We start from the raw sequence: 24640 nt of genomic DNA, 5'->3' as shown, positions 1-24640 counted from the left end.
ATCACTTAGTTGATAACCAAACTCATAATTAGTTTATATGTTTTAGTTCTGTGAATGTTACCTCCTCTTGAATTATATTCCTCACTGAATGGCACACACATCTGCCTGGTGGCCCTGTAAGAAACCTGAGAGGCATCCTTGCCTCCATCCTTTCTTTTGTCCTCCTCAAATCCCGTTGGATTCTGTGTCCTGCAAATTTATTGGATCTACCCACTCCCCCCATCTCATCTGCTCTTGTGTTCTTATCATCCCTCTCCTGCATTATGACAATGCACTCATCAGCTGTGGACGGTGGTTGCAACAACAACCAGTCTTGTTGTGTCGCACAGCTGGAACATCTACTGGAAGGATCATGGTGATACAATGTAGGCAGGAAGCTGGAGGACCAGGACTAGAAAATAGTGAGGCGTCAAGGGATCTCTGTGATCAAGCAGTTGAATCCCCGGTCAAGGTCACTGTCTCAGTGATCTCATTCTGGGAATAAATTATCCCCAGTTCAGGACTTGAATGACAGCATTTACTTTGCGGATGAGTCTGTAATTGGGGCATAACTCAGAAGGGAGAGCTTATCTCTTCTCCACCTGGCGTCACCTGGGATGGAAGGTTGGGGCCCAGGATCATCTGAGGACCCTCTCATGGGCGATGCCTGAGGGTGGCTGTCAGCTGGAACCTTAGCTGGACTGTTGGCCAGAGCACAACACATGGTCCCTCCATGTGGCCAGGCTCCCATGTTACATGGTGGCTGGGTTCCAAGGGCAAACTTCTCAAGAGAGAATGAGCCAGATGGAAGCCATTTCACTCTTTATGCTATAGCCTCTGAAATCTTGCAGTGTTACTTCCACTGCTTCTATTCTGGAGAGGGAATAGACTCCGCCTCCTGGTGGGGAGTGGCAAGGTTCTGGAAGACATGTGGGATTGGAAATATTGCTGAGGCCATTTTTGGAACATACAATCTGCCACAGTCTGTGAAAAGTCTGTTGTTTAGTTACCCTCTCAAAATGCAAAGTTCCTAGAAGGGAGCGTCAGATTGGCTGTGCATTTATTATGAACAGGCCTGCTCCTGGCTACTCCAGGAGGTGAGATAGGGGGAATTGTTTCCTTCTACAACTACACAAAATGGTGGGGAGTTTCTCCCAAAAGGGATATCAGGGTGCTAACAGGAAGATGGGGAAGAGCAATTGAAGGGAAATATTAAATGCCAGGCACCCAAAAAACAATGAATAACTTTTATAGCCTGTCCACAGCTCTTCCACCTTCCCTTAGTTCTTCATGACCTTAGTACCATTGTGATCTAATATTCGATTGTGATCACGTGACCCTCATGCTTAAAATCCCTGGATGGCTCCCATAATTTCAGAATCAGCCCAAACTCTTCAGCCCGGCACAATAGGCACTATGGACTTGCCCTTGCCAGTCTTCTGGGTGTCCTCTGGCTCCTGCCCAAGCCACATGCAAAATTTGTTCTACCATGCTGCTTTTTGACTCTTTCTCATATTCCTAATGTCCTCTGAGTTTTCATTCTTGCAAATCTGTAGATCCTTCTGTAACAATAGTTGTTCTTTTCCACCTTTGTATGCCAGGCAAGGTTTCATTTACTTCATCTTCTCTGGAGTTAATCTCTCCCGGCTGAGGCTGAGTTGTGGCCCCCTTCCAGGTCCCCATAGGACTCAGCTCTACAGTCATTCTACCTTTATTTTCTGGTCCATTTCCATGGTTAGATGATAGGGCCCTTGAGGACAGAGGCTGTGTTTTGGTTGTTTCTGTATCCCCCAGAACTCAGAATATTGCTGGCCACATAGTAGTTGCTCAGTTAATATCCACTGAATTAGCTGTTCAGATTCTGTCTTCTAATACGACTGTCTAAAAGTGGGTGTCGTGGTGGGAAGGCACTTTTACAGCTGAATATTGGGAAGTCAGATGAGAATTGTTCACCACCACAAAGTACTATTGATGGTGCACAGTAGTGCTGAGGGCAATTAGTTAGCTTCACCGACATAGCTGGGCCACATATATGTTGATCCTGGAGAGCGTTGGGCTAGTTGTAACTTAACCGGGATGAGGTAGAGAGGTATTTGTTCACATAGCATAATCCTTGACCAAAGCTGTTCTTTGGTTCCACAGCATCTGAAGAGAAATGAACATTTGAAAATAACAGAGAAAAACAAGTCCATGTCCCTGGGAAGAAATATAGTTTATATTTCCATGTTTTTTTCCACAGTATATAATAATTGCTCTCTCCCATAATTGGATAAAATGGGAAGAAAAGCAAGGGACATTAAAATGGATACAGAGAATGGAGATAAGGTTGGAAAGCAAAGGGCAGAAAACCAATTTTGTTCCTTTTATATGTAGATCCAAAGTGGGATTAGATGTAGGGATCATCACGTTGAGGGGAGATCCAGAGGGGGGAGATAAACAGGGCTTTTGTTCTCTTTTGGGGGGCTAATTTCTCCACTGTTGTTGGAACCCCAGTGTTAAAGCACCGTCTCATCAGAGATGCCTTACGTGGGCCATGCTACAGTCTCATGGACACCTGCCTCCAGCTTGGTGAAGGTGGCAGTTCCTCCTCCCCCAGGGGTGAAAGTAGAAATCAGTTCCTGGCTAAAGAGGACAGATGGGGTGAGGAGAGGGGCATCCCAGAGAGACTTAGAGGCTGAAGAGCTCCCAACCCCATTGTGAGCTGCATGTAACGTATGGCTTAATTTCCTCTCAAATTAGACACTTGATAAAAAAAGTTATTATATCTGTCAAATTGCCAGGGCATTTTATGGGCGTGATAAACTAAGAACCACTGCTTTACAAACCTTGATGGGATGTTTCAGTACCTGGAAAACAATTTTATGGCCGCCCAGGCTACTAACAAATTGCAAATACTGATTAAGCCATAAAGTTACAACAACATTAAAATATAATGAGAGGTTATTGCACGCGGGAAGGCTCTTAAGCAACAGCCACAGCTGCACTCAGCTGGCGAGTAGGCCTGATGCTTTCTCTGGCAGAGTGAGGTGTTTCAGATGCAGTGGTCCTTCAGGGCCAGGCCTGGGCTCTCAAGGGTCCTGGGTGACACATCCTTGAGGCAGAGCAGAGAATGAGGAGGCTTTGGTTGTGTTGGACATTGTTCCGAGTGGCCAACTTCTTGGGAGCCTAGGACTTAAGACCAGGCAGGGAAGGTAAGCACTGAGTTGGTACCATATGCTGTGGTTATGTGATGCTCTCTGGGAAGTTCCATCCTTGACCCTTACTCTCTGCTCTTCATGGAGGTTCTGCTCACTGTCAGTTCCCTGCTGTACGTACCAGGCTAACCTGGTGGTCAGTGTGCAGCATTCATCAAGGGTAGATGCCTGGTGCAGCGCAAGGTAAATAAGACCTAACTTCTGCCTCCTAAGAGCTGTAGTGTAGTGAGGGACTTGGGACATATGCGTGAGAAGATAAAAATACAGAGCAGAATTTACGAAGAGCCGGCCAAGTCATTACTGAAGAGCTGCAGCAGGGGAGGAAGGGAAGTTGGCGCTCTTGCTGGTTCTTTTTGCCTCTCTACTCTTTAGTCAAGCTAAGATTTTCTTGTGCTCCCCAGGCTGTCACCAAAGGAAGCAACAATCCTCGTCTAGATCACTGGTCCATTCCTTCTGCTATAAGAGGATGTCAGTCGAAGTCCTGGCCTCATGTGTCCTGGAGAGGTTCTGGGCCCTCCTCAGTCCTGGAGTACCTCACCTGGCCCAGAAAGCCTGAATTTCCTTCCAGCCCTGCCCTCCAGGGCTGAGGTCATTTGTGTGGTTCCTTCACTCTCGGCCCTTACCTCTGGTCTTCGCTGCTTTCAGTAGTGGTAGGTTGATTTATTTATTTTTAACCAGGGATGTTCTATACTAAGCAAAGTCCAGGGGCTTAATAGTGGCAAGTAGATGCCCCAAATTGTATCCATGTATGTGATTGTGAACCCTGAGTCACCCAGGGATGGGAAGTGAAATGAAACACTTTTAGGAAACTTGGTAATGAGTATGTAAGAACAGTAGCTGTCTTGTGTGGAGGTCAGAGGTTACTCTGGAGTCAGGGAGATGAGGTATGAATCCTACTCTGGGCTTTATCAGCCCAATATCCTGGGGCAGGTAATGAGGCAACTTTATGCTTTAGATTTCTCTGTTTTATTTATATACTTACATATTATACTTATTGCTTGTATATTCATCCTCATTTAAATACTACCCAAAATTGTTGGGAGGAGGGTAAAGTTGATGAATGTGTGCAAAGTCCTTAGAATGGACCTGGCATAGGGGAAACCCTCAGTGGATGTTGCTATTGCCACTTATTGAGCTTCGCTGTGTATCAGATTCCTCACCCTATGCGTGTTATCTCTAATATTTATAATAAACATCAAAATAAATATTACCAGCTCCATTTTATAAGTGCAGAAACTGAATGAAACTCAGGGAGGAAAAGTCTCTTGATTACAGCTAGTGAGTGGTACAGCTAGCCACAGTGGTAGGTGATAATTAAGAATGCATTCTGGGAGCTTTCAGGAGCTAAGCCTTTGGCAGATGTCTGGGGATATGGGAAGAAACCTCTTTGTCCTCACAACCACTCTGTACTGTGACACTGGTCACATGACGCAAACCTGTGCTCTGTGGACCCACCCTCAGGTCTAGGAATGGCTCCGCCCCGCAGCTTTGGGTCTGAAATGGTCAAAGCCACTGGAATGCCATTTTAGGAAAGACTGTTCGCTGGCTCTCCCCAGGCATTTTACAATGAATAATGACTCTGTTGTAAAGGGGCTTAGAATGGAAGCAGCCTCAGGCGATGCTCAGCACATCTTTTTGTATTATATGAGAAGTTGGGCAGGTTTGGAGGACAGTGACACCTCTGGAATAAACTGCATATTTTACTCTTGCTGGGTGTGGTGTGGTAAACATGCAACAAATATAGCAGTAATACTCAGAGGTTCCTTATTCATTTGCTCCTACTCACTCATAACTTATTCCTATGAAATAGCATCACTCAACTGGACTCTAGAGATCAGTAGTTGAGTAAGAGGGCATGTGCCCGCAAGGCTGTTGAGAGTAATGGACTGCTAATGCCATCACCTATGCAGTGCTTCAAAGACCTTTACAAAGGTAGATAAGGTACAAGGGACACTTGGAGAAAAGATGACCCCCAAGTCTGCTTGGGGAGTTCTGAGATTGAACTGCCTAACCAGAGAGAAGAGGACAATCACATTCAGCTTCCTTCCTCTTAAGAAGACTGCTCCTTTGGTCTTGGTTGTGACAGTATTAGTGTTGATGACTAAGATCTATGTAGAAAAAAGGCACAGTGGCCCCATCGGGCAGCAGTCATTGTTAGACCCATTAGATAAATTAAGAGACTATGACACAGAGCTGATGCAGTTTGCCCAATCTCACTGAGTTAGCCTTAGTTGGCAGCCAAGCAGAATGCGGCCCCTGTATGTGCAGGGACATTTAGTGGGTTAAGTTTCTCCTCACTGGCCAGTTGACACCACCAAGAAGAGTACCTGATACATGGTGGTCACTGATTAAATGTCTCATTGAATGAGTGAATAAAACTCAGATTCTTTTTACTTCCATACATATGTGCCTTCCACTGTACCACTGGCTCCTGATAAAGTATCTTGGCTTAGAAAGAGCTTCTGTGGGAGAAAAAATGACTTTCTTCCACTTCCTTATCAAGGTACAAGGTTTTTGTGACCTCTGTTGGTATAAAACACATTCATCTGGACCCTCTTCAAGATACCTGGGGATCAGAAGCACTGTGGGGGTGTGCAGGTGAGCTGGCTGAGGTGGGGCACGTAAGCCGGCAGAAGGTCTTTTGCACAGTGGCTGACAGAGCTGGGAACAATCTTCTAGCCACACCAGCTCAGCAGACAGGGCCCCATGTTAGCCCAGCTGGAACCAGACAAAAACAAAATAGCCTTCTCGGTGCCAACCAGAGTAGAAATAAGATGTGTCAGCAAGACAAAACCTCTCCTTGAGGCTCTTCCACAGTACCTATTAGAAGTGAAGTCCAGAGGCTGCGGGTGGCAGTGGGGAGCCTGTGGTTAAGAATAGGGGAATATTAGCGCTGACACACTGGGCCATAATGGAAAGTGTCACCTCTTTCAATTCCTTTGAAATAGGCACCTGTGGTACGTGGCTTCAGATTGCTGCTCTGTTCTTAGCTGGGTCTTTCCTCCTCCCAGGCACCTGGGGAGAGGAAAGAGATGGGGGTTACAGAGGAGAAACAAGGATGGAACTTGCACCTTTATGCAGCCATATTCTAGAAACTGGGCTGTGCCTCTTTGCATACAGGACCTAGTGACACTGTCACTGTCTCTGGGTGAGATGCCCTCACACTTGCTTCATTTTCTTGGCCACTGAAAATAGCTCCAAATGTGTCTACTTCCTACCAGTGGAGCTGGTAAATATCTGGTCTAGCCCAGAGGTGCCTGCTGGGCAGTCATGGTAAAGACCCCCTGCAAGTCAGCTGTTGTGTATCTGACAGGTGACTACCAGCCATTTTAAAGTCTTTTATCAATTTCTGGAGCACCAGTCACTGTGTGAGTGTCTCAGCTGCCACATCTTTCCAAGGTGGCCAGGTCTTGGGAGATGAAGGGAAGTATAATTTGGAGACACCACAAATCAAAGTAAGAATGGGGTGTGTTGGCAACCACATCTCTTAGAGGTACCTCTGGGCACTCACCCCCTGCAGGCGTGTCAGAGAAGAGTGTGGGCTCACCGGCTTTCTCGTGCCTGTACTGTATCATCAGTGGGTCCTGGGAACCAGAATGTTCATCTCCAGATTGCCTTGGGCATTGCATTGCTATACAGATCACTGCCTTTTGCTCCAACACTATATTCTTTGCGACTAGGTCGTCTAACCTGTGTCCTTGGGTGCCATACAAAGCAAAGATCCTCTCTGCATCCCCTGTGGGTTGGTACAGGGATGTGTGATAAGAGAATACACAGGAGCAGTAAGCTGCTTATTTTATATACTAGGCCTTACTTGATCACAAGCCTTTTGTTGAGCTTTCCTTACACACTTGCCTATCTTTAGTTACAAGATCACCTCTACCTGCTGATTTCCTAATTTTACATGACTGAGTTTCTCTGAATTTGGTGTATTGTGTTTCTGCTTTGTCCACATTTTTTTGCTCAAAGTTAAGATCTTTTGATTGATAAAACATTGTAGCATTAAATATGTTTCAGGTATGCAGCATTGTATATTAGTATCTCTGTAGACCACGTTATATTCATCACTGAAAGTCTCGTTCTAGCCTTCACCAACAGGTACGTCATTTGACCCAGCTGACCCACCCTTCTCCCCTTTCCTCTCGTAACCACTAGCTTGGTCTTATAGTCTAAAAGTTTATTTTTATTTTATTTAGTTCACTTGATTATTTTGTTCCTTTATGTACCATGTATGAACGAAACGATGTGCTACTTGTCTTTCTCTGGCTTATTCCACTTAGCATAATGCTCTCTAGCTCCATCCATGGCAGGATTCATCATTTTTATGAAATGATGTCTTCTTTATCCAATCATCTGTCTGTGGTACTCCGGTCGTTTACAACCCTTGGCTATAGGGAACAATTCTGGGAAAGAAATCTCTTAAAAGTAGTGTTTTTAGGGCCTCCCTGGTGGCCTGGGGGTTAAGTCTTAGTGCTATCATGATTAAAGCCTGAGTTGGATCCCCAGCCCAGGAGCTAACCCACATGGCAGAGCAGACCTCTTGCCTGCTCCCCTCAGCAGTGTACTTCGGTCAGTCTGCCTGTTCTGCTCCTCACTCTGTCTCTGGTGAATGAGGATTCCCCCCCATACCTCTGGCCTCCACCCCAGTTCTTATATGCATAAATAAATAAAAATAAATCTTCTAAAAACAGAAATAGTGTTTTTATATTCTTTGGGTAAATACCCAGAAGGGGAGTAACTGGATTATATGGAATTTCTATTTTTATTTCTTTGAGAATTCCCCACACAGCTTTTCATAATTTCCCCAAGATTGTCATCTCCCATTGTCCCTCCTTCCCCTCCCCCTTCAGGCATTTCCAGAATCAGCTGGTCCCTCACCAAGTAGATTTGGGAAATGGCGGCAGCATGTTTTCACCATGACCCTCACTTTCTCCAACATCACAGCAAACTCTCAGTGCCTGTTTTGTTTGGGTCTGTGATTGCTTCTAGCTCTCCTATAGTTCTTGGGAGCCAGGTAGCACCCCATCCACAGGATTCCACTTCCATTGCCTTTGTTTCCTCAGTCCCAAGAATGGATTTTTTTTTTAAAAAAGATTTATTTATTTATGCATACAAGAACTGGGGTACAGGACAGAGGTGTGGGGGGGTGGTGAGAGGATTCACCAGAGACATAGTTGGACTGACTGAATTACACTGCTTAGGGGAGAAGCGAGAGAGTCAGGAGAGGTCTGCTGTGCCATGTGGGTCAGCTCCCTGGCAGGGGATCAAACTTGTGCTGCAGTGGCTGCGGGTAATTACATAGTGCTGCGTCTTAACTCCTGTGCCTCCAGGGAGGCCCCAAGAGTGGAATTCTTATTTCTCTTATCCAACATGTCTTTTGGGTTTGTCTGGGAGTGGAAAGCACCAATCATCTGAGCAAAGAATTTGGTGGTGGGTTGGGGGAAAGGAGTGCCTGGATTCCTTTATTGTATCCTGTATCCACTTAACTATTGACACTGGAGGGCTAAGAGCTCTGTACAGCATAATAATAAGAAAGTATTTAATATACCATTAAAAAATAATGTAACTTTTTTTTAAAGATTTTTTTATTTATTTATACAAGCACTGGTTACAGTCAGAAGCGCGGGAGGGTGAGAGAATTCACCAAAGCCAGAGCAGGGAACAGAATAGGCAGACCAACGAAGTACACTGCTGAGGGGAGCAACGGGCGGCAGGAGAGGTCTGCGTGCCATGTGGGATCCTCACCCTGTGGCTGGGGAATGAACCAGCGCTGCAGAGGCTGCAGGTAGCCTTGCAGCCCAGCACTCAACCGCTGCGCCCCAGGGGAGGCCCAAGACTGATTGCTTTTTTAAGTATGTCAAGATGCGTTTAATCTTGACATGGCATGATGCAAACATACTTCTGGGGGCTAGCGATATTGGAAGCTTACCCTGACATTGTGCAGGCACTTGTGGGCCTGCTGCACTTTGTGTTGTTTGTCCAAAGACTCTTTGGGTTAGGACACAATCCCTTTCTTGAAGAGTTTGGTTCTTAATCACAAAGATAGAGAATGAAGAGGTTTAGACACCCTTGCAGAATGGACAGGGGATGTGTGCACAATTGTGTAGCTGTTGCTAAGAATCACAGAAACATTGCATGGTCTGAGGCTGGCAGTCAGGGGGCTTGGGTTTGAGTACCCTCTCTGTTGCTGATTGCTCATATGACCATAGGTAAGTTTTCCATCTTCTGGCTGGTTTTGATTTTCTCCATTGTAATATTAAAGGGTTTGTCTAAATGACCTCCAAGGGCTTCTGCAGCCTTTACCTTACCTCTCTGCTGCATGACTTGCTCACACGTTCTCCATTTTCCTGTGGGGGGTTTCCTAACCGCCTCCATTCTTGTCCCCTAACCCATATGCCATCTTCTTATCCCCAGCATCTTATCTTTCTAAATATATAAGCTTTATCATGTCACTCTCACCTGAAGCCTTTATACTGATGGGATAAAGACAGAACTTGTTATGGATCTAAATAAGGGCAAGAGATATAAATAGCATAATTATAAAGTATGATTTCACCAGTTTCATATGGAACATGTTCCACACAAAACCAAGATTCCCATTCCATTTAAGTTCCAGTGAAACATTTACAGAAACTGAACTTAGAATCGTAACTTTCCTAAGGCAGAAAGTTCTTGCCTACAGTCTCTGACCACAATTCATAAATGCACTCAAATTTTATTTTATTTTATTTTATTTATTTATTTTTAAAGATTTATTTATTTTTATAAAAGAACCAGGGTACAGGCCAGATGGGCGGGAGGGTGAAAGGATTCACCAGAGACAGAGCAGGGAACAGAACAGGCAGGCAGACTGAAATACACTGCTGAGGGGAGCAGCGGGCAAGACAGGAGAGGTCTGCTTCGCCATGTGGGATTCTCCAGGCTGGCGGAGATCAAACCTGTACTTCAGAGGCTGCAGACAGCTTCACAGTGCGGCGCTCAACCGCCTGTGCCACCAGGGAAGCCCTGCACTAAAATTTTAATCTTACTAATAGAATAATACTTGGCAAACACTTTCCAAATTTGAGATTTAAAGAAAAACAAAAACAAAAAACCCAACCACTCCAAAATTTGAAAGTTTTAAAAAATAATAATAATAACTGGTAGTTCAGAAAGGAAAGGAAAATAGGAATTACTGATTATTTAAAATTATTATTTTTTTTAAAGTACTTTTTTTTTTTTTAAGATTTATATATTTATTTATACAGGCACTGGGTACAGTCAGAAGCACGGGAGATTGAGAGAATTCACCAGAGCCAGAGCGGGGAGCAGAGCAGGCAGAGGGACCGAAGTACACTGCTGAGGGGAGCAGAGGGCAGCAGGAGAGGTCTGCGCGCCATGTGGGACCCTCCTCCTGTGGCCGGGGAGCAGCCGGGGATCGAACCGGCGCTGCAGAGGCTGCGGGCAGCTTTGCAACCCAGCGCTCAACCGCTGCGCCACCAGGGAGGCCCTATTTAAAATTATTAAGTTTGAAACCCTGTATGGAATGTGGCAAGATCTGTTTTTAAAGGATGATTCACATCCTTAAATGACTTTAATAATGAGGAAAAATGAAAAGGAAATGTGGTCATAATTATGTTTAAGAATCAAAGAGATGAAAATAAAGAAAACCAAGGGAAGCAAGAATTAGCAAAGTCAAAAACAGAAACAAGTGAATTAGAGAGGAAAAAAGAGTAGTTTTATTAAAAGTACAATTAAACATTCACAAGAATGATTAAAAAAAATAAGATGGCCCAGAGTCAGAACATATTGGAGGTGAGAAAGATGGCCTGCACTCATTTTCTGTGGCTGGTGTAACAAATGACTACAAACTTGTAACACATGATCAGAAGCTTGGTAGCTTAAAACAGCACAGATTTATTCTCTTACAGATCTGGAGGCCAGAAGTCTGAAATTGGTCTCACTGAACTCTGGTCAAGGTCAGCCTTCTCTTGTGGTGGCTCTGTGGGGGCATCTGTTTCTCTGGCTGGTCTAGAATCAGGAGTCTACTCCTCCCCACCCCCCACCCCTCCATGTCCTGTGGCCTCATCCTTGCATCACCCCAAACATCTTGCTTTTGTCATCCCATCTCCTACTTCCTCCTTTGACCTTTCTGCCTCCCCTTTATAAGGATTTTTGTAATTGTATATAGGATCCACCTGGATAATCCAGGCTACTCTCCATTTCAAGATCCTTGACTTAACCACCTCTATATGCCCTTTTGGCCATATAAAGTAATGTTCTCAGTTTCTGGGGATTAGGACGTGGATATCTTTTGGGAGAACATTCATCCAACCACACTGCATAATCACAAATATTTTTAAATTGAATGTTAAAGATGTTAAGGAAATATATGCCATATGATTCCAATAAATCTGAATATCTAGATGTTGTAGTTGTCACCATCCTGGGAAATTGAAAATGTCTAAAATAGGCTCAGGAATGTGTTAAAAAAATTAAACAACAAATCACTCCTTCTCTTAGAAGTTCACCCAAAAGTCACGAGGTCTAGATAGTTTTGTGGTCAAGTTCTATCATGACTATAATGAAAAGATAAAAGGTAATACCTAGAGCACATAAATTCTTTCAGAGTATAAATAATAGGAAAATTTTCAACTTCATATTTTAAATTTGATGATGAAACTTGACAAAGTCAACTTACAGAACAATCTCATTTGACTAAAGATGAAAAATTCCTGAGAAAAATATTAACAAATCAAATATAGCAACATATTAAAGGAAAACACATAATAACATGGGAGTGTTTATCTTAAAAATGATAGAGAAGCCTGTTTCAACATTATGAACTTTATTAATGTAATTTTAAAATTGTGATGTAATTTGTACCATAATAGGTTAATAGAGAAATGTAGATATGATCAATAGGGTCTAACTGCATTTTATAAACTGCATGTTATAAAATGCAATATCCAGACCTGAAGGCAGTAGTTTAGAAAGCTTCAGTACATTAGGAACAGAAAGACATTTCTTAACACACAAAAATACCAGAAACCAACACTACTCATCACAGTAAATAGTAAAAGAGCTGAAGTGGATAGATCAAGGCTTCTTTCCAATACATGTCATTTATAATTATCGTTGAGGTCTAACCAAAGGAATACCACAAGAAAACCAAATAAGTGATGAAAGAAATAAGTGATAGAAATGAAGAGCCAAAAGTGTTCATTATGATTTACAGAATTATTGTAAACCTAGAAAATCTAAGTTAATCAAATGAGAATCTACTGGATAAGAGAATTCAATAAATTCACTGATATAACACAAAAATCAATAGTTTCCTTGTATTAACAATAACCAATTGGCGTCTAATAATGGGAAAAGAAAATGTGATTGAAGGAGCTAAGAAAATACTTCAAAAAATGAGAAACATACAATGTTCTTGCTGGAAATATTAATTCTTATAGATATATCTTTTATTCCAGATAATCTATAAATTTATGAAATAACCCATTCAAAATCTAAGGGGTATATTTTTGAACTTTAAAAACTGATTCTAAGTTTCATCTTGAGAGTAAATTTATAAAAAAACAATCAATAAATATTGGAAAAGAGGAGAATAAAGATGATAGTATTTTTTGCCATTTATCAAATATATCATGAAGTTATAGCAATTAAATGATATTTTATTGGCACAGAAATTGGTAATTCATTAATTGATAGAACTTAATACCAGCGGCATTTGGATTTAACACCATAGTAAAACATACGAAAATGTTCTTAAATGTTAGTGTGGTAGCAGATCTTTCCAGAGTTCTTCTGGAGAATTATATCGATGCTGGAAACCTTTAAAAATTGACAGATTTGATTACACAATAATTATATACTTTTCCACATCAAGAGACATCATTAACAAAGTTAATAGATAAGCCACAAACTGGAAAAAAATGTATTATATATGCTAGGCAGAGACTTAACAATCATAATATATAAAGCACTTCTACACATCACTAAAAAATGGTAAATAGCAGCAACATTATACTAATTGATAGTTTTCATAGAAAAATAATACAAATTTCCAATAAATGTAAGAAAATATCTTCCATTAATGAACATAAACTCATATTAAATCTATGAGAGTCCACTTTTCACAACCCAGCAACAATGTTATCATTTATGTTTGGAGTTTGTGTGGAAATGTAGGCTCTTGGTGGGGGTATAAATGGGTTGTGCAATCATCTGGAAAGACAACTTATCCATGTGTATCAAATTTAACATGGTCATTCCCTTTGACCTAGCAATTGAACATCTATATATTTATTCTTTGGAAATAATCTCAGGTTTGCAAAGATCCATATGCATTGTTAACTGATATATTACTATTTATAATAGCAAATAAATAAACCTAAAGGTCTATCAGTTAAGGATTTATTTTAATGCATTGTGACTGATTCACACCTTGATGGATTAGCATCAAGGATTAGCAGGCCTGCATCTAACATTTTCAGGGATGAAGGCAAGAATATAGAGAGCTACATCTCTTAATGTATAAAAAGTTCATATTAAATGAACTGTTAAAAATATTCTGTCTACTTTGATAAATATACCTTCAAACATGGGTAAAACTATAATATAATTTTATTTGGCTGAAAGTGGGCAAATATAAAGATGATCAAATTTAATTTATTTCATGCACGTCTTGGGTAAGTGACATTAAAACCAAGACATTTGAAATTTATAGTCTGTGTCTATTCAATAAAATTCTGTTTTGGTCCTTATTTCAGGAAATATCTAATTGTATTGTTATAATTGATACTTATGCACAATTTGTGTTTTACTGATAATGTCAAAACAAACTTTATAAAATCATTCTCTTATTTCATTTTTTTAAAATTTCAATTTGGGGGACTTTTGCTCTGCTTAGGGCCAAAGTAGTATTCAAGGTTGGGGCATAGTTACATTAAAGTTACTTAGATTTATTACTAAACCATAAGTTCCTTCAAGACAGGTTCCATGTTGATCTACCATTATTTTCCCAGAGCCTGATATATAACAGGTACTGAAAATTAATTTTTCAATGAACATGTAAGTGATAGAGGAAGGAAATGAACACAAACACTTAACATGAACAGACTCAAAGAACACTAAAGTGGTGGAGGTAGAAAGGCTGGTTTCACACGTTGGAGATGGGTGGGGCATGGAAGAAAATTCTAGAGACTGGACATTTGAAGAGTTTTGTGCTTGTAGGACTCAAACATCCTATATGTGAAATCTGTGGAGAGTTTCCCACACAGTGAGGCTGAAGCAAACATCAGTGGGATGACTATAAGGATGGAGGGACCCGAAATCTAGAGATTTCCTACTAGCAGGTAGCTAGACTTTCCTGAGCTTCCCCACTCTGGGCTACTCCATGTGTTACCCCCCTTCCCACAATGTAATCTCATTTACGCTAAGCACTCACTTGCAGTTGGTTGGCCACGGGTATGATTCAACGCGCTTTATGGAATAGGAAATGAGGCAAACAAAGAGTCAGAGACCTAAGATATAATGAATTTAGGTTGCATCTGGGTAGTCTTAGATTTCTCGCCTCCCAGGGAGGTAAAGGCAACACAAGAAGCTTGCTACCGACCACCTCCTTTCCTGACCTGAGTCATCTCAGTTGGCTTCCTTGGCTGAGCGGAGCCTTCAAGAACATGAAAAAGCAGGAGAGTTAATGTCTCGACAAAGACCTGCAGTGGGCCGCCCCTTGCTGCTTTCCCAGTGACAAGGTGCATCCTTCAGCTCGCATCCACCAAGCATTTGGCTTTGAACACGATGGAGCTTGCAGAGGGCTTGGAGATCCCCGAGGGTGGCAGGTGCTAGATATTAACATAACATCAACTTTTGTCAAGCAGAACATTCACTCATGCTGCTGATGCAGAGCTCCCCAAAGTTTAGAAATATGCAAAACTGGCTTACCGGCATCTTTACACCTGGCCGAACCTCTTAATGGCATTCTCCCCCCTCGCTCTGCCCAGCAGCAGGCCGCCTTGCACAGCTGGAGCGTTCTCACTCTCTTCTCTCCTCCCTTTGCCTCTTCTCCTGTCAGTTCCTTCCTCCCAGGCTCTCGGGCAGCAAGTCATTTTTCTGGAGTTGTCATTTACTGCTCCGCCTAACTGCTACATCTGAGCGTGGCCGAACTAATGATGCAGCAATTAAGAGTGATTAGGGTTATTGATAATAAAGAGACTTCATAAACTTGATTAAATACATTCATTAATGAACATGTTGTGGGTGTTTGTGTGTGTGTGTGGGGGGGGCACATAATGCAGCTGGGAAAAATAAGGAAAAAAAGTCACTCTCTAAATGTCCCAGTGTGGATCTGAAGATGACCAGGAGGCCGATGTATTTGGCAGGAAATCAGGGGTCCCTGAGGGCTTGGACTTTGAAGAAATTGCAGCAAAATTGCTGTCTAGAACATACCATTCATTTCTATAATTGTAGATGGGAGTGGGATACAGATGACCAGATGCTGGAACAGAAGAACCTCAGAGTCATCTGAATTGGTGCCACCTGGAGATATGTTTTGGGCCTTACCTTTCTTGGGGTGAGCGACATTCTTATTAATTAACACAAACAAAGCTCTTTCCCTGCCATTCTTCCCTCTGCCAGGGTGGCTGCAATGATTCTGCTCCTTTGATCATCTCTTTGCTTGCTGGGGAATGATAGCACTGAGCTGATTACAGCTTACTCTGTCTCTTTCCTTTGGTAAGACTTTGGAGTTGTGGGGAGACAGAGGATAGGGTCCTTGTCTCCCATGCCACATGTAGAAACTGTGGGAAAACTGCACAGCTCACTTCCTTTAAAGGTGTAGCAAAATCGCATTAACTCTGACCTCCACTCAGAGTTATGGGCGCCAAGCTGTTATAGAGCAGCCCTGATATTAAACGGGTTCCTGGCTGTGGGTCCTCACCCGCGCGCTTTAAAGGGACTTATGAATACTCTACTACAGACACACACAAAAGGTTAATAAAAGGTTTATTTACAAGAGAAAAGGAAATAAGGAAAATGTACAACTCAGGGAGAAAATAGGGAAATAAAGTCTTTAATGCGTCCTACCCGATCCGACGACCTGGAAACCCAAAGTCACTCTCAGAGCTGGCCGGACGCTGCGAGCTGGCGGAGAGCCAAAATGGGGGTCCCCAAAGCCCACGTGTCTGCCTTTTCTATCCACCTGGCTGCTTAACCCCACCCTCAGGTCCCAGTCACCTTCCCTTTGGTGGTGATGGGATTTGGAGTTCCCAGTGTCTTTGGCTTTGACCTGGGGTGGGGGTGGAGTCCACAAAGCCTGTATGGGATTAGCTTTGGGACATCCTTTTCCCCCTAACAATTGACAATTCAAAGAGGAATGCTTCCAAGGCTACCCTCACTTAGCACATGTAGATTCCAGGTGGTGCAAATAAACTTGCCCTTAAACTACAGGAGAGATTTTTTTTTAAGTAGGAGAAAAAAAATTCTTATCAGAGGAACCGCCAATGCACATCCCAAACACCCACTTACCTATAGGTGGTACATTGCTTACAAAGTGCTACTGTCCCAGAGCTGCCTCCACTAAAACCTCCTAGACAAGCAAGTCATGAACTTGGCCGGTTACTGGTACTACCAGTAACTTGGCCGGTTACTGGTACTACCAAGCAATTATATTGAATTTCTCTTAAATCGGTCAGTTTTTTTAAATGAATTGATAGCATTTTCTCATTTGGCTTCAATTAGTTTGAGTTAGCGAGACCATGTTTTATGTCCTCCAACCTCCTGTTTCCACATGGGGAACTCTCTCTACCTGTTCCCTGACCCTCCACGAAATACCCTTGGGCCTGTTGTGTACTGAGCTGCCACTGGAAAAATCTAACATCTGGAGGCTCATCGCTCATTCACTCCTGCAATAGAGTCACAGATGAAATGAAATATTGGAGCCATTTTAAAAGATTTACACGCCACTGTGTGAGTGATACCGTGAAGAAAGATTTAACAGGCACTTTAAGTTCGTGAACACCATTGATTTAGCCCTCAGCTCCTTTCCGCAGGTTGTTCAGTTGGCCAGGGCTTCTGCCATCTAATCTAAAGCCTGCACTGAGACAGTCTTGGTGTGGACTGCGAGGTCTGGGGCTTACTGGCATTGACAATAATGAAAAAAATACTGGCATGTCAGGATTAAATTTCATCTCATGTTGAATTCCTTTAGCAGTGTTCCTGTCACCTGGTCCCACTCACCACCTGTTAGGGAAGTTCATTTTATTTTGGGGAGAACTTAGCTGGTCACGAAGGTTTTCTTTACACTGAGATGAAATTACCAGGACCCAAAAGTTGTGGCATGGAACTGCATTGTAGGCAAAAACCAAATGATAATGAGATCTTTGGGCACCTGTACAACTGAACTCCATGAATGAATATCAAAGTGCATCCTGGTTACTACTCCTCTGATAGAGAGGAGATTAGCTGAGATTCTGATTCTAATTTCATCACCAACACTCATTTATTGACTAGTGCAAGGTGCCTTGGGGGATAATTGGCTCTTATTTTAGAGGAACTCAAGGTCTAATTGGAAAGATAAGACACATTCTCATGAATAGTCATCCTAATAGCAATATCAAGTTAACTAGTCAGTGAACTGTAGAGCATTTTGAGAAAATGCAATATGCATCAATAGACTTATATCATATATATATTTGACAAAGAAATTCTATATCTAGGAATTTAACCTTAGAACATATTGTTAGAAAAATATATGTGAACAGATGTTGATTGCAGCATTATTTATAATAGATAAAATACAGAAATAACCAAAATGTTCAATAATAGGGAATAATTAGATCATTTATGGTTTATGGTTATGTCTATTTCATGGACTATTATACAGTCATTGAAAATGAAACTTTAATATATTTTAAAGGCATGGGAAATGCTTGTGATGAAATCTTAAGTTAAAACAAATAAAATGTAAGAGAAGTACGAAGGAAAAAGACCAAACAAAGACTTTGGGAATTATCTGACTCCATGAGGAAAGGAAATATAAGAGTTATAGGAATCCCAGAAGGAGAGGAGAGAGATGTAGGAACAGAGAAAATATTCAAGGAATAATTGAAGAGAACTTCCCAAACATGAAGGAGCTAAAAATAGACATATAAGAAGCAAGAAGAACACCAAACTTCCATGACAAAAGGAAAAAGACAGCAAGACACATAACAGTAAAGCTCCCAAGAATCCAAGACAAGGAAAAAATAATGACGCTGACAAGAGGGAAGAAACAGATTACATTCAAAGGAAAACCAATCAGACTGACATCAGACTTCTCTGAAGAAACACTACAGGCAAGGAGAAAGTGGAGGGACATAGTCAACAGATTCCAAGACAACAAATGCCAACCAAGAATACTCTATCCCACAAAGCTCTCCTTTTTCTATGAAGAAAGAATAAGGACCTTCCCAGACAAACAGAAACTCTGGAATTTCATTACAACTAAACCCCCACTCCAAAAAATACTACAAGGAGTCCTAAAGCCAGAACCAACAGAGGGATGAATAACAACAAAAGAAGGCCAAAAAAAAGTTATTAAAAGAATAAATAAATAAAACCAGAGGAAAGACAAACACAATGGCAAACACAGATGCTAACATATCAATATTAACTCTAAATGTAAATGGACTAAACTCTTCAATAAAAAGACAGAGTCGCAGGCTGGATTAAGAAACAAAACCCAACCTTTTGCTGTCTCCAGGAAACACATTTAACTGCAAAAGATAAAAATAGACTCAAAGTTAAAGGATGGAAAACAATCCTACAAGCAAATGGACCAAGAAAAGAAAGCAGGAACGCAATACTTATATCAGATAAAACAGATTTCAAACTCAAAAAGGTAAAAAGAGACCCCAACGGTCACTGCATTATGATCAAGGATACAATACTTAAAGAAGAAATAACACTCATTAACATATACTCACCAAACGAAGGAGCACCAAAATATATCAGACAAATATTATCATCTTTGAAAACAGACATCAGAGAAAACACATATGTAGTAGGAGACTTCAACACACCACTATCAACAATGGATAGATCAATGAGACAAGAAATAAGTAAAGACACTGAAGCTCTAAATAAGGATCTAGAGCGCTTGGGCTTAACAGACACCTACAGAATACTAAACCCCAAAAAAATTTGAGTACACATTTTTATCAAGCGCACACGGATCATTCTCCAGGATCGATCACATACTGGGACACAAGACAAACATCAACAGATATACGAAGATTGAAATCATACCAACTATCTTCTCTGACCATGAAGGCATCAAACTAGAAATAAACCATAAAAAGAAGGCAAGGAACTCTACTACCTCATGGAGATTGAAACCCACACTACTGGAAGACCACTGGACTAATGAGGAGATCAAAGAAGAAATTAAAAAATTCTTTGAGTTGAATGACAAGGAGGGCACCAATTTCCTATATGTATGGGATGCAGCAAAAGCAGTAATAAGAGGAAAATATATAGCAATAGATGCTCACATCAAGAAACAAGAAAGAACTCAAAGAAACAACCTAATGTCAAAGCTCAAAGAACTAGAAAAAGAACAACAAAAAAACTCTGAAACCTGTAGAAGAAAAGAAATAATAAAAACCAAAAAGGAAATAAATGAAATTGAAACTGAAAAAACAATCCAAAAGATCAATGAAACCTTTTAAAGCTGGTTCTTCGAAAAAATAAATAAAATAGACAAACCCCTAGCCAGGCTCACAAAGGAAAAAACGGGAGAAAGCACAAATAATCAGGATCACAAATGAAAGAGGAGAAATCACAATGGACACAGCAGAAATCAAAAGAATAATCAGAGACTACTATGAATAGTTATATGGAAACAAGTTCAACAATCTAGAAGAGATGGACAAATTCCTACAACTCTACAATCACCCAAAGCTAGATAAAGAAGAAATAGAACACCTAAACAGACCAATTACATGCTGCAAAATTGAAATGGTAATCAAAAACCTCCCCCAAAACAAAAGCCCAGGACCTGATGGATTTACAAATGAATTCTACCAAACATCCAGAGACAAATTAGTGCTTGTCCTTTACAAACTCTTCCAAAAAATTGAGAAGGAAGGAATAATACCAAACACATTCTATGAAGCCAACATTACACTAATACCAAAACCAAACAAGGACAACACACACACACACACAAAAAGAAAACTACAGGCCAATCTCTCTAATGAACACTGATGCAAAAATCCTCAATAAAATTTTAGCTATCAGAATCCAACAATGTATGCATAAGATAATTCACCACGACCAAGTAGGATTCATTCCAGAGACAAAAGGATGACTCAACATCCGAAAATCAACCAATGTCATCCAACACATCAACAAAAAGAAATATAAAAACCATATGACAATATCAATAGATGCTGAGAAAGCTTTCAACAAAGTACAACACCCATTCATGATAAAAGCCTTGAAATTCTTGGGATACAAGGAACATACCTCAATATCATAAAGGCCATATATGACAAGCCAAGAGCCAGTATCATTCTCAATGGTGAAAAGCTGAAAGCATTCCCATTAAGATATGGAACAAGACAAGGATGTCTACTCTCACCACTGCTTTTCAATATAATACTGGAAGTCCTACCCAGAGCAATAAGACAAGAGAAAGATATACAAGGAATCCAAATAGGAAAATAAGAAGTTAAACTATCACTATTTGCAGATGATATGATAATATACATAGAGAACTCCAAAAACTCCACAGAAAAACTAATTCAACTAATCAATCAGTTCAGTAAAGTGGCAGGATACAAAATCAACACACAAAAATCAGTAGCCTTCCTATACACAAACAATAAATCTGAAGAAGAAGAAATTAAAAAAACCCAACCCTTTAATTATTATTGAAACAAAAAATCAAATACTTGGGGATAAATCTAACAAAAGAGGTAAAGGACCTATAAAGAAAACTATGAAACACTGTTAAAAGAAATAGAAGACGACACAAAGAAATGGAAAGACATCCCCTGCTCATGGATTGGAAGAATTAATATCATCAAAATGGCCATCCTACCAAAAGCAATATACAGATTCAATGCTATTCCAATAAAAATTCAAATGACATTCTTCAAAGAAATAGAACAATTATTGATGAAATAAATATTTCATATGGAATCACCAAAAACCCCTGAAAAAAAGAGAAGGGAATGGAAGCATCACACTCCCATACTTCAAACTATACTGCAAAGCCATAATCATCAAAACTGCATGGTATTGGAACAAGAACAGACACACAGACCAATGGAATTGAATAGAAAATCCAGAAATAAACCCACAGATTTATGGTCAACTAATCTTTGACAAAGGAGCAAAGAATATGCACTGGAGCAAAGTAAGTTTGTTCAATAAATGGTGCTGGGAAAACTGGGTTGCTACATGCAAAAGAATGAAGCTTGACCACTTCCTCACACCAGACACAAAAACCAACTCAAAATGGATTAAAGAACTAGACATAAGACCCGAAACCATAAAACATAGAGAAGAAAATATAGGCAAAACACTACATGACATGCACCTCAAAGACATCTTTACAGACAAATCACCCAAAGCAGTGATAGTGAAGGCAAAGATAAACAGCTGGGACTACATCAAATTAAAGAGCTTCTGCACAGCAAAAGAGACAATAACCAAAACAAAGAGACACCCCACCAACTGGGAGAAAATTTTTGCACACAACACTAAAGATAAAAGACTGATCACAAAAATCTACAAAGAGCTGATGAGACTCAACAAAAACAAAGAAAATAATCCAGTCAAAAAATGGGCAGAAGAGCTAAAAAGAACCTTCTCTGAGGAGGAAATGCAAATGGCCAACAGGCATATGAAAAAATGTTCAACATCACTTGTAATCAGGGAAATGCAAGTCAAAACTACAATGAGATACCATCTCACACCAGTGAGAATGGCACATATTAAAAAAACTAGCAACAACAAATGTTGGCAAGGTTGTGGAGAAAAAGGAACTCTTCTGCACTGCTGGTGGGAGTGCAAACTGGTCCAACCACTATGGAGAGCTGTGTGGAGATTTCTGGACCTACTAAACATAGAGCTTCCATATGATCCAGCAATTCCACTGCTAGGTATTTACCCAAAGGACAGAGAAACAGTAATTCCAAAGGGCACCTGCACCCCTATGTTTATAGCAGCGCTATTTACAATAGCTAAGCTATGGAAGCAACCCAAATGCCCCTAAATAGATGACTGGATCAAGAAGATGTGGTACATATACACAATGGAATATTACTCAGCAATCAAAAAAGATAAACACATCTAGTTTGCAGCAACATGGATGGAGCTAGAAGGGATCATGCTCAGCAAAATAAGTCAGAAAGAAAAAGAAAAATACCAGATGGTCTCACTCATAGCAGGAATTTAGAAAACCTAAATAAGAGACCAGGAAAAAGACTAATCAATACAAAGTAAAAATCAAAATCAACAAGCAACTATAAACCAGAGACACACTACGGGGGGGGGGTGTGGGGGAGAGGAAGGGGTGGGGGAAAGGAAGGATTAGAGTCAAAATAAGAGGGGGGGTGCAATTGTATGGGGAATATAACCAAAATGAAAATGCATACATTGTGCAAAGATGAAAAAAGATGTAAGAATTATATAAAATAAAATAAATAAAAAAAATTAAATGTAAGCTCTATGAAAGTTTTATATATAATATATATGTTTTAAATATTTATATCTTAGCTTTTTCAACTATTTATCATCTATATTTAACACTGGTGATTATTACTTTGTTTATGATTGCTTTATTTCCAAAATTAGTAGTGAATATAAAATAGCATTACTTTTTTATAATCAGAAAGCTGGGTTTATATACCATTGTATATTTTGATGGTAGAAAATATGACATTTGTCATCCCTGTTGAAGGTAAGGCTGAAAAAATCCTGTCCAGTGTTTCGTTTCTGGCTTCTGGAGCTCTCCCCTTTAACCTGGATGGAGAACTGGGCAAGAGAAGAAGCAAACATCAGTCAGAAGCCTTTCAGAAAGACTCTGTAAAGGAGAGAGAAAAAGATAAGGGGGTCAGCAGTTACAGGCTCACACTGGCATTGCTGGTGGCAGGTTGGCAAACAGGAAGACTTGAAAGAGGCCTATTAGCATGCCCTTGTCAAAGGGGGAAAACACCATTTAGTTGTTTCAATATCTGACCTGCAGATTTTAGGGCTTGATTTCCTCTAGCTTGACTTGAATGTAACTGAAATTTCAGGGGGGTGGTATCATGGCTTGCACTGTGCCTATCAGCACACCTTGCCCAGAAGGCTATCACTCTTCTTGCTCTCAATATGATCCCATCTATCCTCCAAGGTTCAGCCTCAGTCTCACCTCCTTCATCTACCTCCTGCATTGCCTACCATCTACCCCCTGGCAGGTCTTTGTCTTCTGAATGCCTGGAGCACTTACCCTTAGCTGCCCTTCTCACATACCACCTTCATCCAGTTCACATCTTATGAACTGGATATTAAGACTTAGGAGAGCTGGAATTCTGTCCTTAACCCCTATGTTCTCCTGTATGGTTCTACTCCAGTAATTCAGTGTGGAGACTGAGACTTCTTCAGGTATTCCTGCCTGACCCTGCATTTTAGGCACTATAACACTGTCAGAGATTCAGTGATGGGAATGGGTCCAAAGTCATGGAGTGAGGAATGAGAATTCATTCAGTCAGCAATATTTAGTGAGCCCACGCCTTTTGGCTTTAAAGATCAGACTCTAGGTAAATATGTCTTTGTTTATTGAGGGAAGGGATGACTTATTCTTGAAGTGGAACCTCAGATTTGACTATGATAAATGTTCTCAGCATCAATTATTTGCCCAGCACCTTAGATGCAATCATCTCTTTGTCCCTCACGTCCATCCTGAGACAGACTCTTTTTATAGATGAGAAGCTAAACACTGAGAAGGAACTACTGAGAACAGCTGCAAGGAGAGGAAGTAATGGAACTAGAATTCAAGTTCAGTGTTGTCCTGTGCACTTGCCCCTGGCCCATCTCTCTAATGTCCCAGGCCTGGAGGGTGGATGTCCAGGTAGAGTCACAAATGGTAACTTTGCTTTCAAGGTCAAATTTCATCTTGCCCTTCCACCATGTGACCAAAAATATCTGCCACTTGCTATCCCAGTATGAGCTTCCCTTAAGATCATTTTCTTCTTTTACGAAGAGACCTGGCATTTTGTCCAAGATAGGAAATAGGTGAAGCCTGTTTTTCTATGATGGCTTTGCACCTTTGGCAATTAGGTCTGCAGTTTAGAAAACAACAGCAGTCAGCCTGCACTGAGAGAGAGAAAGAGAAAATTCTATCATGTCAGAATAATGAGATCTGTGATTTCAGCACTTACCGGGTCAAAGACACACACAATGTGTTATCTGTAATGCTTTCCTCCTGACATTTGGGGAAATTGCAT

At 40.9% G+C, this 24640-nt stretch overlaps 1 long non-coding RNA gene across 1 annotated transcript; it reads right to left on the bottom strand.

Moving 5' to 3' along the window:
* Nucleotides 1-1094: 1094 nt before the first annotated feature.
* Nucleotides 1095-6225, bottom strand: LOC119256959 (uncharacterized). Its single transcript, XR_005127940.2, has 3 exons — nt 6126-6225; nt 5740-6037; nt 1095-2124 (listed from the first exon to the last, which is right to left on the bottom strand). It is a non-coding gene; the product is annotated as an uncharacterized LOC119256959 (long non-coding RNA).
* Between the last annotated feature and the right edge of the window lie 18415 nt (nt 6226-24640).

Source organism: Talpa occidentalis, unplaced genomic scaffold, assembly GCF_014898055.3.
Source record: "Talpa occidentalis isolate TD23 unplaced genomic scaffold, MPIMG_talOcc4v2.1 talOcc4.4, whole genome shotgun sequence".
Lineage (NCBI taxonomy): Eukaryota > Metazoa > Chordata > Mammalia > Eulipotyphla > Talpidae > Talpa > Talpa occidentalis.
Note: the sequence above shows the minus strand (reverse complement) of the source record. Positions and strands in the feature narration are given on the sequence as shown.